Here is a 17,439-nt window from a genome sequence, read left to right as displayed (position 1 = left end):
ATAGGCATTTTTATAAATTGCTTCTCTATCTCCTTATGCCACCCATTCTCCCAAACATCAGTGCCTTAGTTGCTATTCTTTAATAATAAATGAAAAAACATGGTACATACAGAGAATGGATCAAAGCTACATTGATTCACTGTGACTGAGTTTTAATCAAATAACCTCCTTTTCCTTGGTTTTAGGGACAGAAACCTTAAGCAAAAATGCGAATTTATGGAATCAATGTATTTAGTATATCTTTTCAAACTTAAGTAGAAATCCTGGTCAATAATTTCTGAAATTACAAAATGAACTTAACCTAGAAATGGAGAAATTGCCACTTCATAGATTTTGTACTGCTAAACCTTTGTGCCTATATATTCTTGTGTGTGTGTGTGTGTGTGTGTGTGTGTGTATCTATATATTCTTTGAGATTTTCAGGCATTTTCAGTCACTGGAGCACTCAGCATATCATTATTCCAATGACAAGTTTATCTCAAAATTTAAGTCTAGGACCTTAAGCGTTATTGGGTAGTTTTCTTGTAATAAAACCATCTATGGGAAAAACAAACTTCTGGTGACCTCCAACATAAATAAGTGAACTGTCAAGAAAACTGGCTTTTTATGATTCCTGACATAATGTTGGATCCAGGTGTAAACAAGATCTCAGAGCATTAGTTATCCATTCCCACTGTATTGTCAGTTAACTAAAACTACTTATTCATTGATTGTGAGAAAATATGAATGACTTGGTGACTGGTAGATACAGGGGAAAACTGTGCAGTGCCTCTATTTTAAATATTTGAGTTGTTGTTATAATTCATCTCAGTGGGACCAGACAGTTCAGGCATACATGTGCTTTTTCTATTTTGTACACAGAATACTCTGTATTGGGGTTTCTATATCTTATTCTGTAAATGTTGTTATTCTCCCCATAAATGTACCTGACACTTAATTAAAAGCTAGTGACTGATGCCTCAAAAAATGTAGGGCATGTAATAGTGGAAAAGACAAGTGTTACAGGGTAAGACTCAACTAAATTAAAATCTCTCTTCAAAATAGATTTATTTACCCTAACACCAGGGTTAGAGTTTGGGTCAGAATCAAGATCAGGTAATTAACCTCCTATGTTTCAGTTTCCTTGTACGTAAAATGTGAATAATAACATTTTCCCAACAGAACAGTGGTAAATAATGCTGGAGTGCCTGACACAGGCCATCTGTAAAATTTGAAGCAATTATATATAGAAATATTCTGTACTACATTGTGGTATTACTTAGCAAGGAGGGGTTTGAATAGAGTGAAACGACTGATATTCTCTCTTCCAATTAACATACCTGGCTGATATAAAATTATGGTTAATATTTTGAGCCTATCACAAATTAAGAGAGCTACATTATGGGAACTAAATTATTAGGGTGTAGAGAGAATGTTCAACAAATGTCAAGGTTGTAAATGAACTGCGGGGTATGCGTGGTGGAGCAGAAAGCACAGGTCAGGTAAGGAAGCACAGAACACAAAGAAGCTGAGTTCAAGAGAGAAAATATGATTATTTGCTCTGAATCTTTTTCCTATTTTTGCTCATCAATCCATACTGTAAAGATAATATAATTAGAAGGATATTGAATAAGACAATGTGGATATGACTGTATATGTATGTTTGAGTATGTAGATGGATATATTTGTGTGTGTGAGTTTATATTCACACATTTCAAAAAGGAAAAAGAGATATTCGTTTGATTTTTTTTATCCTTTAACTATTTTTATCCTCTCTCTCTTCTCTTTCTCTTTCATCTCTCCAAAAATCTGTTACATAAGAAATTTTTTCATTTATGTAGCTATGGACATAAAAATTCAGCCCAAGTTTAAGATAACAACAACCACAGCAGCAATATCTTGGGGACATTTTAAATTCAAGAGGGTTAGTAACTGAGACTGGATTACTCTGACCATTCGCTATCTAGATGAAACTCCATTGTGTTATCCTTAACTTAAATTCCCTGTGAATGTGCAAAATACTGCTTTGGAACTCCAGGAAGGAAACATTTTTTGCAGATAATAACTATATGCATTTAGAGACAGGAAATCACTAACTCAGTCAAAAAATTGTTTCATGTAAGACGCAAGTTTTAAGCTTGTGTTTTGTTTCTAGAGAACATGAATATGCATGTTACAGAAATCATTTAATTTAAACATAAATGACTTTATTAATCCTCTTATTTCTTAAAGGCTTTTTGTAATGTAAAGGAATGCAAGTATCAGTGCATGAAAGTCAGATATAGTTCAATGACTTCACACATTTAGCCAAGATTCTACCTTAGAAATTGCACAAAAGTGAAGAGCTTGAGGCCATAACATTCATAAGCATTCTACAAATATTTTGATAGCTGTTATATCATGTTCAAATTTGTGGCTTTTTTTCTCCTTTTGAATCCAGGGAATTCATATGCTATTGATATATTTGGCAGTAAATATAATTTAGAATTAATGAAGTCATATTTTCAAACAATAGAAATAGTTACGGCACTGAAACTATTTTGGATAAATGGAAATCCATTTTATTGCTATCATATGTTCTGAAATTTCCATCCTTTTACTTTGGGGCCAATGATTGTTAATAATTTTACCAGGTATCCAGGATTCATGACGTCCCCATTCCAGAACCCACATTCTTCTCTTTTTTCCAGAATTAATGAACATCAAGAAAAACTCTAACTCTTTTTTGAAATACTGTGTATGTGTTTACCAAGTTTGTATAACCGTCAGTAAAATTTTAGAAAACTTATTTACATTTGTACATGGTCTTATCTTTCTATGGATTAAACTCATATATACTCTTGGATTTCTGATTTTTAATAATCAAGACTTGGGTGGATAGTCAGCAAAAGAAAAACTTGTTACTTTTTTTATTTTCCCCACTTCGGCGGTTAATTAATAGTATGTTCCCAACAGTAATTTGATGTCACTAGCCTGAAGTTCAGTTCAGTTGAGTTGCTCAGTTGTGTCCGACTATTTGCAACCCCATGAACCGCAGCACGCCAGGCCTCCTTGTCCATCACCAACTCCCGGAGTCCACCCAAACCCATATCCATTGAGTCGGTGATGCCATGCAACCATCTCATCCTCTGTCATTCCCTTCTCCTCCTGCCCACAGTCTTCCCAGAATCAGGGTCTTTTCAAAGGAGTCAGCTCTTCACATCAGGTGGACAAAGTATTGAAGTTTCAGCTTCAGCAACAGTCATTCCAACGAATATTCAGGACTGATTTCCTTTAGGATGGACTGGTTGGATCTCCTTATAGTCCAAGGGACTCTCAAGAGTCTTCTCCAACACCACAGTGCAAAAGCATCAGTTCTTCAGCGCTCGGTTTTCTTTACAGTCCAACTCTCACATCCATACTTGACCACTGGAAAAACCATAGTCTTGACTAGATGGAACTTTGTTGACAAAATAATGTCTCTGCTTTTCAATACACTGTCTAGGTTGGTCATAACTTTCCTTCCAAGGAGTAAGCATCTTTTAATTTCATGGCTGCAATCACCATCTGCAGTGATTTTGGAGCCCAGAAAAATAAAGTCAGCCACTATTTCCACTGTTTCCCCATCTATTTGCCATGAAGTGATAGGACTGGATGCCATGATCTTAGTTTTCTGAATGTTGAGCTTTAAACTAACTTTTTCACTCTCATCTTTCATTTTCATCAAGAGGCTCTTTAGTTCTTCTTCACTTTATTCCATAAGGGTGGTGTCATCTGCATATCTGAGGTTATTGATATTTCTCCCGGCAATCTTCATTCCAGCTTGTGCTTCTTCCAGCCCAGCGTTTCTCATGATGTACACTGCGTATAAGTTAAATAAGCAGGGTGACAATATACAGCCTTGATGTACTCCTTTTCCTATTTGGAACCAGTCTGTTGTTCCATGTCTAATTCTAACTGTTGCTTCTTGACCTGCATACAGATATCTAGGAGCCAGGTCAGGTGGTCTGGTATTCCATTTCTTGAAGAATTTTCCACAGTTTATTGTGATCCACACAGTCAAAGGCTTTGGCATAGTCAATAAAGCAGAAGTAGATGTTTTTCTGGAACTCTCTTGTTTGTTTGATGATCCAGTGGATGTTGGCAATTTGATCTCTGGTTCCTCTGCCTTTAATAAAACCAGCTTGAACATCTGGAAGTTGACAGTTCACATATTGCTGAAGCCTGACTTTGAGAATTTTGAGCATTGCTTTACTAGTGTGTGAGATGAGTGCAATTGTGTGGTAGTTTGAGCATTCTTTGGCATTGCCTTGCTTTGGGATTGGAATGAAAACTGACCTTTTCCAGTCCTGTGGCCACTGCTGAGTTTTCCAAATTTGTTGGCATATTGAGTGCAGCCTTTCACAGGATCATCTTCAGAATTTGAAATAGCTCAACTGAAATTCCATCACCTCCACTAACTTTGTTTGTAGTGATGCTTCCTAAGGCCCACTTGACTTCACATTCCAGGATGTCTGGCTCTAGGTGAGTCATCACACCATCATGATTATCTGGGTCTTGATGATCTTTTTTGTACAGTCCTTCTGTGTATTTTTTCCACCTCTTCTTAATATCTTCTACTTCTGTTAGGTCCATACCATTTCTGTCCTTTATCGAGCCCATCTTTGCATGAAATGTTCCCTTGGTATCTCTAATTTTCTTGAAGAGATCTCTTGTCTTTCCCATTCTACTCTTTCCCTCTATTTGTTTGCATTGATCACTGAGGAAGGCTTTCTTATCTCTCCTTGCTATTCTTTGGAACTCTGCATTCAAATGGGTATATCTTTCCTTTTCTCCTTTGCTTTTAGCTTCCCTTCTCTTCACAGCTATTTGTAAGACCTCCTCAGAGAGCCATTTTGCTTTTTTGTATTTCTTTTTCATAAGGATGATCTTGATTCCTGTTTCCTGTACAGTGTAACAAACTCCCATCCATAGGCATTAGGCACTCTCTCTCTCTCAGATCTAGTCTTTTAAATCTATTTCTCACTTCCACTGTATAGGAAGGGATTTGTCATAAGGGATTTGATTTAGGTCGTACCTGAATGATCTAGTGGTTTACTCCCTTTCTTCAATGTAGTCTGAGTTACTCACTCATAATTAATATTTGTGGCTAATATTCATGGCTAATCTGGCCTCATCTTTAAACCTGAAACTCCATTAATGATGGAAAATAGCAGAAAGTTTAGAAGAACTTATTTTAGACCTCTTTTTATTCTTTTAATCTCTCTCCTAAGGATTCATTGGAGGTGAAAAGTGAAGGCAGTCACCTTCTTCTTCGGCTACAAAACTACAAACTATCTAGCCAACATTTCATGTGCAAAGGAGAAAACACCTAACCCACCACACACCAAGGAACAAGAAGAAGTTTGCTTAGACAGAGGAGGGTTGTACAGTACAAGAGTTGCTATGACCCTTTTCTTTTCTTTAGGGTCACCAACTTAAATGTCTCAGGGGAGCTCAGGCCATTCTGTCTTGCTGAAAAAATTCATTTGCTGATTCTGTTCTCTGTTATCCATTGTAAAATTGTGATTGATTCCATTAATCTTTATCATTGCAGGCCACTGTGGCTGAGGGATGTTATTGAACTGAACCATGGTTTTATTCAATTAAATATACGATTTTTGTTCAGTTTCTAAGAAGTAGATTCTACAACCATCATCCCAGCATTTACAGAACACAAAGGTCTCAGGTTAGAATTTCACAGCTACAGTGCTGTGTTAACATTTTGTGGTTAATAAGAAAGAAAAAACAAAACCCTACGAACTGCATAAATTATTTTCTTGTTTGTTAGTAGCTTTTTTCATGAGATTATTAGCCCTCTGAAGCTGTCTGGCTCTGCTATACTTAGCACAAAACCTGGCACAGAATAGAGATTCAAACATACAGGGGTTCAATAAATGTTTTTTGTCAAATGAATCAATAGTAAGTGTACTGTAGCAAGAAGTGTGTGTTCTGGCAAGATAATTCAGACTGCAGAAGAATGATGTAGGGGATTTAAAAAGATACAAGAACTTCAATCCCTGGGTAGAGGCAGTTTCCTAAGTCACAGATATATGTGGAGGATTGAAATGTGGTATCAGATTCACATCATATACTTCTCATACTTTACATTTTATTATGTATAAATATGTATAGTAGATTATATACATTTATATATAATACATGGCAAATTGTATATATCTTATATGTACATCCAGAAGTTCTCAGAGTCTGAACTGGGTTTTTTTCAATATGCCTAAAAGTTGGAGGGAATGGATTCATAATTCCTCTGCATACACACACACACACACACACACACACACAGCTGATATATATTCCACTGCAAGGAAATTATTCTATCAGAAAATTAATTAGAACATAGATACTATTGAGTCACAGAGAAGTGGTATATGAACTAAAAGAGGTTTTATTTTTTAATTCTTTTTTAGCTGGTATAATTGAGAGGGAGATACTTAATGTTTGAAAGAGTAGGATTAATTGAGAACAAATTTGTTTTGTTTTGTTTTGTGTGAAGACTTCTGGAGACAATAAAGTAACCTTAAATAAAATGTTAGAGAGCTCATTATTGGACAAGAGAAAAGAGTGATGTAAAGGCTGTAGATGTAGCTTTTATTCCAAGGAGTAGAAAACTTGTACATTGGAAGAAAATTGAAAATGTTACAAAAATTGGATAATGGAAAATGAGATAAAGAATTAATGGTACAAATGAACTGCCTGGAGATAAATATTGGGATTGCTACATCAAATGTCTATTTAAACTTGTGAAAGTATTATTTTATACTGGAACCAATACCCCATGTTTTCCATCTTTTTACATCAGTCTTTGCTCCAGTGGATCAAGTACAGAGAAAATGAACCATGACTGAGACAGTGTTTACCTTTGGAATGGTATATCACAAAATCTTTCTCAAAATGGCTTATCCCTAAGATATTTTAAACTTAATGGATCTCAAACTTCCCTTAATCAAATGTATTTATGTAAATTTTGAAGAAAGCTAATATGGGGCCATTTAGAGCTAACTACATTTATTCTATTGATAAGAAACCTATGATGATTTTATATGTTATCAATTACTTCTAGGTCACAGTACTATTTCTACCTGTGGAAATATAAGCTTTTAGTGGGGAAATGGCCACTGTGTAATAAGGTGCTCTTGAGTACTTTTTTAATGCAAGTATAGTAAGCAAAGTGAATTTCACTTGATCACAAAGTTAAATGCGTAATAATACACTTTATGTGTAATAATGCATTTATCACATGTAATAATGCATTTATATTACATTGCAATAATACATTTGAAAGAGGGTTTCAGTAAAATGATACCATCATACTTTGATACTATGAATGCATTTCAGTTCAGTTGAGTCACTCAGTTGTGTCCAATTCATTGTGAGCCCAGAAATGCGGCACACCAGGCTTCCCTGTCCATCACCAACTCCTGAAGCTTGCTCAAATTCATGTCCATTCAGTCGGTGATACCACCCAACCATCTCATCCTCTGTTGTCTCCTTCTCCTCCTGCCTTCAATCTTTCCCAGCACCAGGGTCTTTTCCAATGAGTCGGTTCTTCACATCAGGTGGCCAAAGTATTGGAGTTTCACCTTCAGCAACAGTCATTTCAATGAATAGTCGGGACTGATTTCCTTGAGGATGGACTAGTTGAATCTCCTTGCTGTCCAAGGGACTCTCAAGAGTTTTCTCCAAGACCACAGTTCAAAAGCATCAATTCTTTGGTGCTCAGCTTTCTTTATAGTCTAACTCTCATATCCATACATGACTACTGGAGAAATCATCACTTTGACTAGATGGACCTTTGGTGCCAAAGTAATGTCTCTGCTTTTTAATATGCTGTCTAGGTTGGTCATTGCTTTTCTTCCAAACAACAGTTGTGTTTTTTTTGTTTTTTTGGTTTTTTTTTTTAGAACAGGTATCTTTTAATTTCATGGCCACAGTCACCATCTTCAGTGATTTTGGAGCCCAAGAAAATAAAGTCTGTCACTGTTTCCATTGTTTCCCCATCTATTTTGCCATGAAGTGATGGGACCAGATGCCATGATCTTAGTTTTTTGAATGTTGAGTTTTTTTTTTTTTAATTTATTTATTTTTCCTTTATTTTTTATTAGTTGGAGGCTAATTACAGTATTGTAGTGGTTTTTGCCATATACTGACATGAATCAGCCATGGATTTACATGTGTTCCCCATCCTGAACCCCCCCTCCCACCACCCTCCCCATCCCATCCCTCTGAGTCTTCCCAGTGCACCAGCCCTGAGCACTTGTCTCATGCATCCAACCTGGGCTGGTGATCTGTTTCACACTTGATAATATACATGTTTCAGTGCTATTCTCTCAGATCATCCCACCCTTGCCTTCTACCATAGAGTCCAAAAGTCTGTTCTATACATCTGTGTCTCTTTTTCTGTCTTACATATAGGGTTATCGTTACCATCTTTCTAAATTCCATATATATGTGTTAATATACTGTATTGGTGTTTATCTTTCTGGCTTACTTCACTCTGTATAATGGGTTCCAGTTTCATCCATCTCATTAGAACTGATTCAAATGGATTCTTTTTAATGGTTGAGTAATATTCCATTGAGTTTTAATGTACAAATGTAAGGAATTGTTAACTTTTGCCTTCAACCTGCCACACTCTTCATAACACTCTCTCCACTTTCTGGCATGCTGATTGCTGGCAGAATATGCTATCTCCTCTCAGACTAACCCACTCCAGTATTCTTGCCTGGAAAATCCCCATGGACTGTAGCCCACCAAGCTCCTCTGTTCACTGGGTTGCAAAGAGTTGGACATGACTGAGCAACAAGGCAGAGCAGAGCAGAGCACAGGCCAGATATATTCTAAGCAACAGTCTATATACTCAAGTGCTCTTTTAAAAAGTATGGCAACTCTGGGTCATGTGACCTTAGCTAATATGGTAATTAACCCTTTAGTCCAAATGACTGAGCTGCATGATCGAAGATTGAATATAAACAGACAAGATTTGTCATCTACTTTGCAAATTAATGTACCACTGGAAAATAAATTATCTTCCTTTGCGTGATTTTTACAGAATATAAAATAAACTCTAGCTTGCCATGGAAGATTCAAAATTCTGTGGCTGAGGAGTTCAGTTCTGCATAGTTCCTGGCTCTACATACATCTTCCTCACTTTGGACTGAACAGAAGAGCTACCATCTCAACTCTGGAAATGAGCTGGCACATTAGCCCTGCCTTGAGACGTCTTCTATGGCAAATATCTGCTATGGCAAAGGGAACAGCGGAAAGCTCTGGGCCCTTCCTATGCATAAAGCTGCACATGACAGTGTGGTTTCATGCTAGTGTTCATCCAAAGAAACAGTTATTGAGTATCTTCTCTTCATGACATGATATCAGAATGAAATATTTTTAAATGTGTGGAGTTTTCCTACTTAATGTAAGGCAGCTAGGAATGAATACCACAATTTTAGAGACAGTAGGGGCTAGTGAATGGAGAGAAATTTTAAATGGCTTCAGTGTAGGAGATAGTTCTTTGTCTTCAAGACTTGGACAAGTAGGATACAGAAGTAAAAATATTCAAGATTTAGATTCAAACAGCTAAGTTGGTGCTTTAAAGACACCCTTTAACCTAAAGTTTGTTTAGTTTACAGAATTTTATTTGTTTTCTTATAGACTATGCAGAATTCAATGAGTGTGCCTGTGATCCAAACAGTGCTGAATAATTTATTGGGCTTCGACTGATGAAAAGAGAGTTTGGCTGATGAGGTCCTGGTTGGGTTGTGCTATTGTAAGGTGGGGGGATGTTCTATCATCCTTCTATGCGTTGTGGGAGCTGTCATTTAGGACACTGTCTGTGTGAGGCTACAAACCATGGTGCCTGTGGTGCTTTGCACGGTCCAGGCTACTCAGATGTGGAGGAACTCAAGAACACATCAGCTCTGGGAGAATCTGCATTTCTCTGGAGAGCACCTCTATGCTGGGAAAGCTAATCTCCAAGTTCTTTCCTGTGCCATGCAGATTAACTCAAGCAGACATTCACTAGACATGTCACTAGTGTCAAATGGGACTTTAAAAAAGTAAATAACACCTTAAGGAAAAAGTACTCTTAGAAAGTAATTTCTTCAAAGGGAAGAAAAAGAAGGAGGAGGAGGAGAAGAGAAAACATAATTATTATATATATCTTTTTCTTTGGGATGGTTTTGGTCACTATTTTCTGTACGATGTTATGTACCTCTCCATAGTTCGTTGGGCACTCTGTCTACCAGATCTAATCCCTTGAATCTATTCATTACATCAACTGTATAACCATAAGGGATATAATTTATGTCATACCTGAATTTGGCCTAGAGATTTTCCCTACTTTCTTCAATTTAGGCCTGAATTTTGCAATAAGCAGCTTGTGATCTGAGCCATAGTCAACTCCAGGTCTTGTTTTTGCTGAGTGTATAGAGCTTCTCCATCTTTGACTGCAAAGAATATAATCAATCTGATTTCAGTATTGATCATCTGAAGATGTCCATGTGTAAAGTTGTCTCTTGTGTTGTTGGAAGAGGGTGTTTGCTATGACCCATTCTCTTGGCAGAGAGAGATGTGTGTTCTCTTGGCAGCACTCTGTTAGCTTTTGCTTTATTCATTTTGTACTCCAAGGCCAAATTTGCCTGTTATTCCAGGTATCACTTGACTTCCTACTTTTACATTCTAATCCCCTATGATGAAAAAGACACCTTTTGCTGTTAGTTCTAGAATGTCTTATAGGTCTTCATAAAACCATTCAACTTCAGCTTCTTTGGCATTAATGATTGGAGCATAGACTTGGATTACTGTGATATTAAATGATTTGCCTTGGAAATGAACCAAAATCTGTTATTTTTGAGATTTGCACTCAAGTACTGCATTTTGGACTCTTTTGTTGACTCTGAGGGCTACTCTATTTTTTCCTAAGGGATTCTTGCCTACATTAGTAGATAACGGTCATCTGAATTAAATTCTCCCATTCCTGTCCTTTGCAGTTTGCTGATTACTAATATGTTGATGTTCAGTCTTACCATTTACTGCTCCAGTTTACCTTGATTCATGGAACTAACTGTCCAAGTTCCTATACAATAATTTTCTTTACAGCATCAGAAAAAGCAAGAGAATTCCAGAAAAAAAATTTTACTTCTGCCTCATTGACTATGCTAAATCCTTTGACTGTGTGGATTACAACAAGTTGTGGAAATTCTTAAAGAGATGGGAATGCCAAACCACTTTACCTGTCTTCTGAGAAACCTAGTTGTAGGTTAAGAAGCAGCAGATAGAATTGGATATGCAACGATGGACTGCTTCAAAACTGGGAAAGGAGTATGTCACGGCTGTAGATTGTCACCTTGTTTATTTAACTTCTGTGCAGAGTACCTCATTTCCAGCTAGATGAATCACAAGCTGGAGTCAAGATTGCTGGGGAAAATATAAAGGACCTCAGATATGCAGATGATATCATTTTAATGGCAGAAAGTGAAGAGGATCAAAAGAGCTCCTTGATGAGGATGAAAGAGAAGAGTGGAAAAGTTGGCTTAAAACTCAATATTCAAAAAACTAAGATCAGGGCATCCACTCCTATCACTTCATGGAAAATAGACATGGAAAAAGTGGAAACAGTAGCCGACTTATTTTCTTGGGCTTCCAAATCATTGTGGATGGTGACCACAGTCCTGAAATTAAAAGATGCTTGCTCCTTGGAAGAAAACTATGACAAACCTAGACAGCATATTAAAAAGCAGAGCATCACTTTACTGACAAAGATCTGTATAATGAAAGCTATGATTTTTCCAGTAGTCATACACCTGAGAGTTGACCCATAAAGAAGGTTGAGCACTGAAGAATTGATGCTTTCAAATTGTGGTGCTGGAGAAGACTGTTGAGCATCCCTTGGACAGCAAGGAGATCAAACCAGTCAATCCTAAAGGAAATAAACAGAATATTCATTGAAAGGACTGATGCTGAAGCTGAAGTTCCAATACTTTGGCTACCTGATGCAAAGAGCTGACTCATTGGAAAAGACCCTGATGTTGGTAAAGATAGAAGGCAGGAGGAGAACAGGATGACAAAGGATGAGATGGTTGGATGGCATCACCGACTCAGTGGACATGAGTTTGAGCAAACCCTGGAACATAGTGAAGGACAGGGAAGCCTGGCCTGCTGCAGTTCATGGATTGCAAAGAGTTGGACATGAGTTAGCAACTGAACAACAATATATATATACCTTGTTATCATATCTATACATATTTTATAGTTTTAAAGCTATTTTCTGAGTATCAGCAAATCAGATTCATTACTGTACTAAATTCATCCCCTAGCATCAATGAGTCAACTATAAAGTGAATACAAGTCAGTATTTCTCTAGTTGTATTGGCACTCAAAAGTTATAGAATGGGTGTCCATAATTAATCCTTTAATTAATTTGTCAAAACATGCCTTTTTGCAATTGAATTTTGTAGCAAATCCCTGGCAAGCTGAAGACTGAGAAAGCAGATCCAGGAGTCAGTTCAGCTTAAAAAAATAGACTTTCTTGCAGAATCTAGAATTTCTATTATATAAAACCAATGAAGAAATGATGTTTTAAAATTTCATAGTTTTGAAAATCATATATAACAACATGTAAAATACTTATGCTCTTTTTAAGCTAGAATTACGGTGTAGATTCATAGTTTCTAGATATAATTTACAGAGCACTATTTCAGGGAATATAAATAGGTATACAAAATGTTGTGATTTCTCAATCTAGAAACTTGTATTCACAGCACCTTATACATGGTACCAAAAATTATGCAGAAAAACATAGGATTTTATAATTTTTCCCCCCATAAAACATACTTGTAGAGGAATACCAAAGCTTGGTAGTTATCATGACTTTGACAAAAAATTTTGTATCTTGGGAAGAAATGAGTTTGAAACAGTTGGGAAGAGCATTTTAGTCACAGGAAATAGAAACTATACATTCTTGAAAGCTTTTAAGCAAGGAAGACACAAGTCAAATTTGTATCTTAATTTTTAGATATATTAACAAAAAGTTAAGGGTAAATAGGAGAGAGTGGTGATACAGTTCAGAAGATACATTCCCTCTATGTCTAGGGAGATCATTGGTCCTCCTCATCACTTTGCTGGTGCAGTCCTCCCAATTTTGGACCTGAGAAGAATTTGATGTACCAAATATCACTAAATTCATCACCTAAGCGTTAACTATGGCTCTTTTTTTTTCCAATTCATCTATATTATGAGTTAACTTGGACTGGCCTAGAAAGCTGACATGTGTGTCTAGGGCATCCAAGCTTCATAAAACTGAGGAACAAATAACGTTTTTGTAGGCCAAAGACTGCCTGTATAATCATGTTTTCAGGGCCTAGGATCTGATTTATTCTGTTTCCTGGCAGCAGGATGTATAAAATCTGGTCAAAAATAAGTAGGCCCTCTAGCCTTCTGAAAACTGGCAAAGAGAAAGCAATGCCATCAAGCTCCGTGCCAAGTTTAAGGACAGCTGAGAGCCAATACAGCCCGCCCTTCTACATGATAGTGGAAGCATGGATTTTCCACTCACATCACAGGTGGCTTCTCTAGTTGCCTCATCAGTGTCACTGACAAAGCATTCCTTGCCTGAGATAATTTGGCAGAATCTCCAACCCCGGGATAGTGGAATGCAGTCAATTTATTGGCATGGAAGTTAGCTCCTGGGAAGCGCATGTGGCTTTTGAATGTAGGATTGATTGAAGGAGGGTTATTCTAAGCAGCTTGTATAGTAAAACCTCCTTATGGGCATAATAGTTTATTACTCAGGATTTTTGAGCAGTTGATACTATTTTTCAAGCAGTAAAAAGTTTCACAAACAATCTGATTTTCTTTGCTTATTGTATTTTGTTTTGCTTTTCCTTTCATTTCATTGAAATAGAATTATTTAAAATAAGAGAATACCTACCAGCAAAAGAATTCTGGCAGACCATAAAGCTATATGTACCAAAAGACTAAATTTGACAGTAAAAGTATTCTATTCTCAAATCAGAGCACTCTGCCATCTTGTCTCAACAGCAGGCCTATTGGGCAGAATTCATGGTATTTAATTTAGGATAATCTGTGGGAAAAGCTAGTCAGCTCCATTAACTTTTACAAATCTATCCTTGCTATTACAAAGCAAATGGTTGTCATGATATGGAGTTTATTTACCCCCAGTTTAAAAGGAGAGAGCTGCTTCTAAAATATCTATTAATATACCTAGGAAACTTACTTAATTATATCCTTAAGAGGTTCTGATCATGAGCCTAGATGTAGAAGAACAAAGATGAGCTTGTTGTGGGACTAGAGATTAGGGGAAGTGTTGATCCTTATCCTATAACCTAGGATGAAGTTGAACATTGAAACCATCTACCCATATTTATAGAACAATGATTAGTACTACCATTAGAAGACAGATCTTGTTAGGGAAAAAAGCCTACTAAGTGGTGGAAGACTCCCACACAAGGTACCCATATTAGTTGACCAGGTCTTTTATTCACAAATATGAACTGACAACCAAGAATCACAAGACACTTGGAGAAAATTAACAGCATAAGAAATGCCTAGATGAAAAAACAGAACAACTAATTCTCAAATCATTTTGAGAGTCAAAGTAGGTAATACAATTATAATTTCCATACTCAGATTGGTTTAAATAAACAATACTTCTATTAAACAAGAATGCTGCTGCTCCTAAATCGCTTCAGTCATGTCCGACTCTGTGCAACCCAATAGATGGCAACTCACCGGGCTCCCCTGTCCCTGGGATTCTCCAGGCAAGAACACTGGAGTGGGTTGCCATTTCCTTCTCCAGTGCATGAAAGTGAAAAGCGAAAGTGAAGTCACTCAGTCTTGTCCAACTCTTAGCGATCCCATGGACTATAACCTACCAGGCTCCTCTGTCCATGAGATTTTCCAGGCAAGAGTACTGGAGTGGGTTGTCATTGTTTTCTCCAATTAAACAAGAATGAACTACTTCAAAACAAAATTAGGAGAGCACAAGGAAAAGTTGTTTCAAGAAACCATCCCCTCCCCAATTAATTAATCCCTCCCCAAATTCATAGTGGTACTAAAAGACATAGAGAAGGAAATTTAAAATGAAGAGTACAGCAACATAGAGGTAGAAAACAGGGGAAAATGTAAGATGTAGACAATCAAGCCAGGAAGCATATCTCTTACCAAACAATAGACTTAAAGGCAAAGGAGGACAAAGAAATAGTGAGGAGAAAAGCAGTAATAAAAACATTTTAATGAAATTAAAGAGAGAAAAATGTGAGCTATAAGAATATTTTATCAGTGTATTTTCCGTTTCAAAACAAAAAAATTAAAAAGCAAGTTACTGAATAGTATTTGTGTGTTGTTATCAAAAATTCCTAGTATGCAGTATTACTATATTGCAATGCTATGACAAATAATATTGCACACTTGTAAAACCACTGTATATATTCCTCATCAGAGGTAAAGAGATGAGCAATACCATAAAGATTTGCAAGGGGATGATAAGCATAAAATAACTCTATAAACAAAGAATAAGCCAATATGCCATCATTTTATGATTGATAAAGCTGAATGGTAAATTCATGGATATTTGTTATATTTTTTTCCATATTTAATGAAATTTAATAGAATTCATAATTTAAAAAATAAAGTAAAATTCTAATTATACAGCTATTACTATGAACTTCCTGAGATAATGCCTTTCAAGAACATACCTTTATCAGCAGTGTTTCGTTCTCCTTGTTGATTGCCTACTGATAAATTTGAACCTAAAGACATTATTTTGAGGAAAAAGTTGAAAACAGAGTGGAACTGAGGAGATGGCTTCAGTCACATTTATGAGAAACAGCAGACATCAGAAAGCCTTATGAGAAGCCTAGCAAATTTCTGAAGTTCATATGAGATTTTACCTACTTCCTTAGAGGGGTTAGTCTTTTTTTGTTTGTTTGTTTTTGTTTTTGTTTGTTTTTTTTCATTTATTTTTATTAGTTGGAGGCTAATTACTTTACAATATTGCAGTGGGTTTTGTCATACATTGACATGACTCAACCATGGATTTACACGTATTCCCCATCCCGATTCCCCCTCCCACCTCCCTCTCTACCCAATCCCTCTGGGTCTTCCCAGTGCACCAGGCTCGAGCACTTGTCTCATGCATCCAACTTGGGCTGGTGATCTGTTTCACCCTTGATAATATACATGTTTTGATGCTGTTCTCTCGAAACATCCCACCCTCACCTTCTCCCACAGAGTCCAAAAGTCTGTTCTGTACATCTGTGTCTCTTTTTCTGTTTTGCATATAGGGTTATCGTTACCATCTTTCTAAATTCCATATATATGTACTAGTATGCTGTAATGTTCTTTATCTTTCTGGTTTACTTCACTCTATATAATGGGCTCCAGTTTCATCCATCTCATTAGAACTGATTCAAATGAATTCTTTTTAATGGCTGAGTAATATTCCATGGTGTATATGTACCACAGCTTCCTTATTCATTCATCTGCTGATGGGCATCTAGGTTGCTTCCATGTCCTGGCTATTATAAACAGTGCTGCGATGAACATTGGGGTGCACGTGTCTCTTTCAGATCTGGTTTCCTCAGTGTGTATGCCCAGAAGTGGGATTGCTGGGTCATATGGCAGTTCTATTTCGTTTTTTAAGAAATCTCCACACTGTTCTCTATAGTGGCTGTACTAGTTTGCATTCCCACCAACAGTGTAAGAGGGTTCCCTTTTCTCCACACCCTCTCCAGCATTTATTGCTTGTAGACTTTTGGATAGCAGCCATCCTGACTGGCGTGTAATGGTACCTCATTGTGGTTTTGATTTGCATTTCTCTGATGATGAGTGATGTTGAGCATTTTTTCATGTGTTTGTTAGCCATCTGTATGTCTTCTTTGGAGAAATGTCTGTTTAGTTCTTTGGCCCATTTTTTGATTGGGTCATTTGTTTTTCTGGAATTGAGCTTCAGGAGTTGCTTGTATATTTTTGAGATTAACCCTTTGTCTGTTGCTTTGTTTGCTATTATTTTCTCCCAATCTGAGGGCTGTCTTTTCACCTTGCTTATAGTTTCCTTTGTTGTGCCAAAGCTTTTAAATTTCATTAGGTCCCATTTGTTTATTTTTGCTTTTATTTCCAATATTCTGGGAGGTGGGTCATAGAGGATCCTGCTGTGATTTATGTCAGAGAGTGTTTTTCCTAAGTTCTCCTCTAGGAGTTTTACAGTTTCTGGTCTTACATTTAGATCTTTAATCCATGTTGAGTTTATTTTTGTGTATGGTGTTAGAAAGTGTTCTAGTTTCATTCTTTTACAAGTGGTTGACCAGTTTTCCCAACACCACTTGTTAAAGAGGTTGTCTTTTTTCCATTGTATATCCTTGCCTCCTTTGTCGAAGATAAGGTGTCCATAGGTTCGTGGATTTATCT

The 17,439-nt window shown here is 36.7% G+C and overlaps 1 pseudogene; it reads left to right on the top strand.

Annotated features, from left to right (window-relative positions):
* Positions 1-1,451: 1,451 nt before the first annotated feature.
* The window catches only part of LOC136146418 (translation machinery-associated protein 16-like), a 46,188-nt pseudogene continuing 30,200 nt past the window's right edge, over positions 1,452-17,439 (top strand).

The sequence above is a fragment of the Muntiacus reevesi genome, chromosome 14 (genome assembly GCF_963930625.1).
Source record: "Muntiacus reevesi chromosome 14, mMunRee1.1, whole genome shotgun sequence".
Classification (NCBI taxonomy): Eukaryota; Metazoa; Chordata; class Mammalia; order Artiodactyla; family Cervidae; genus Muntiacus; species Muntiacus reevesi.
The sequence above is the reverse complement of the archived record's forward strand: the minus strand, read 5'-3'. Positions and strand labels throughout refer to the sequence as shown.